The sequence below is a fragment of the Schistocerca gregaria genome, chromosome 1, assembly GCF_023897955.1.
Source record: "Schistocerca gregaria isolate iqSchGreg1 chromosome 1, iqSchGreg1.2, whole genome shotgun sequence".
NCBI lineage: Eukaryota > Metazoa > Arthropoda > Insecta > Orthoptera > Acrididae > Schistocerca > Schistocerca gregaria.
The window spans coordinates 48,094,818-48,097,440 of record NC_064920.1 but is presented as its reverse complement, the minus strand read 5'-3'; the positions used below and the strand labels follow the sequence as shown (position 1 = coordinate 48,097,440).

Sequence of the window (2,623 nt, the reverse complement as noted above, 5' to 3'; positions counted from 1 at the left end):
CAACCTCTTACGAGACCGACCAAATATAGACTCGGAAACAAGACCACACACTTTGTGCATTCGGAATCGAAGGCAGGGCGCCCCTCGCCGCATTTGCTACGATGGCCATTTGCTACTTCTGCAGAAGCGGCGGCGGCGGAGACGACGACGACGACAACGACCGCGAGAGGCTCTGTGATATGTGAGAAATACATCTATAAAATGTAATTCAGACTTCCTCGTCCCACCTTATGCTGTACCGCTTTGGGAAATGCTTTATCTGCGCCATTCGCCTTAATCACACCTGAGAGTAATTCTTAATAAAACGCCCGTCGCTAATTGTTCGTCATCACAGATACTGTGTACCGATGTGCTCTCCAAACAACAACACTTGCATTTCAGAACATGTCTTTCACACATGTCTACAAAATCACCTTCACCTTCAAATACAGTTTCCTTGCGACTGATAGAGACGTAGGCAAAGTTTAAAGTTGCTATTTACATTACATCACGTTAATCAGAAAGACGGCAATTTACATCTGCAGCGGAACAAAATTCCGTTCTGCTCAGCGTGGGGCTCGAACCCACAACCCTTGGATTAAGAGTCTCACGCTCAACCGACTGAGCTAGCCGGCTGCCTCAGTTAATATCTGCCAGGTAGCACGTCACACAGTACTCGTTTGGGTTGGGTGGTCCCAAACAGAATCTCTGCATGCTGCCTAATGTGTTCCTAACGTCACACTCGTCACGTACTTCACTTTTATTTCATAATCATTTCTGAGAGGTAAAGGAATTACATGACTACATGCAGAGCTAGTGGCGTCAAAATTAACACACATATTTGAATTGTCAGATTCATTCCTTCCAATTACGTAATGTGTGTAATGACCCAAGAGCCACATGACAGCGTTGTTTTTGCTTTCTGGAAAAAATGTCACTTCAGGCTGTAATAGCATTTGTGGTGTATAATGGCGGCCATCACTTCTGGTGAGGAGTGCAATCTTCTGTCTGATCCATGTCCAATTGTGAAATAGTCCTCTGCACGTGAATCTGTGTTGAAGTGTGTCCACGAATCCACACTTAGTGCAGTGATTGGTAGCACACAGTCCTATGTGATAAAGTTTTGCATTGGTTGGTACAGTGTCGCTGACTACCTTGTACCAAGTGGAAGCCACGTTTGTTGAATGGATTTTGAGGCTAAGGTTTTTCCATACAGTACGCCATATGACGTTCGGATATTTGATTTCCATGGTATTTTGTGTATCCGATTTGTGCCATGTATTTAGAATCTCCTTTGTAGTTATACTTGACTTGTACATTATGCGTGCCTCTAAGTAGCCGACCTCAATATAAAATTTCTTGATATGCGTTAGTGTGTTGTTTAGTTTGCCCACATTCACCGGGGGTTGCAGGGAACCTGGCTGGACAATTGTGAATAGTCGGGAGGTGACGTTATTTCTGTCCTTATTAATCATAAACAGTGTTCTTTTGATGTAAAGTGCAGTTGCCTTTGTAACCAAATTAGTTAGCCCTAATCCGCCCATCAGTCTTGCTTTGGTCACACTGTCCAGTCTAACTTTAAATATGTTGCCTTTCCACAGGTAGCTATTTGCAAGACGCATTACCTTTTTCACCTGTAACGTCGGTGCTGGGAATATTTGTGCTACAAAACAGGCTTTAGAAAACACGTAGGTGTTAATTAATAGAACATTTTGCAATAAATTCGCGGATCGCCGACTTAGTGCCCTTAACGCACTCTGTATTTTGTTCGCCGTGTCCCGCCAATTTACTGCAGCCTTCTTCATTGGACAATTGTTCATAGTAATGCCTAGTGTTTTGTGGGAATCAACTAGTGACGCCCATTGGCTGCGTACCCTGTCAAACCCTCTTAGGTTTAAGATTTTACTCTTATGGATGTTCACTTTTGAACCAGAGGCGCGACTATATTGACGTATCGTCTCTTCCAGAATTGTAATTTCTCCTCCGTTTCGAAGGACGACGCCCACGTCATCGGCATATGCTTTTGCTGTAAACGTGACTCCGGAGATTGTGACGCCACTTAATTTGTCGCTGAGTTGCCGTAGCAAAGGTTCAAGTGCAAGAACATACAAAAGCATTGATAACGGGCTCCCTTGTGGAACTCCCCTCTCTACATGAATAGTTTTCGTCGGCTGTCCGTTGACGTAAGCCTTGGCAGTTATTCCGGTCATCATCTGATGGATTACTCTAACTGCTCGATCGTCAAAAGCCAGACGTGTAAATATGAGGTCCACGTATCGGTGGCTGACATGGTCAAACGCCTTGCAGAAATCGACGATGTATATTGCACACCTGATGTCTGTGACTGCCACGATAGAAATGAGGTCTCTGTATTCGGATATGACCGACATGATCGTCCTGCCCGGGAAGCAGGCTTGATGGCCTTTTATTACTATTCTGAGAAGTGGTGTGAGTCTCTCCTTAAGTGCTCGTGCAATGGTCTTGTAATCATAGTTCATCAACATTAAGGGGCGAAACTGATCGATGTTCTTTTGTCCTTTACTTTTCGGAATCAAGACTAGTTTTCCTTCCTTAAGTTCAGTTGGTAATTCTCCTCCTTGTAAGGTTTCGTTTATTATATCCGTGAATGTTGACCCAATAATAT

The 2,623-nt window shown here is 43.9% G+C and overlaps 1 non-coding gene across 1 annotated transcript; it reads right to left on the bottom strand.

Moving 5' to 3' along the window:
- Nucleotides 1–542: 542 nt before the first annotated feature.
- On the bottom strand, nucleotides 543–614 carry Trnak-cuu (transfer RNA lysine (anticodon CUU)). Its single transcript has one exon. It is a non-coding gene; the product is annotated as a tRNA-Lys (tRNA).
- Nucleotides 615–2,623: the final 2,009 nt, after the last annotated feature.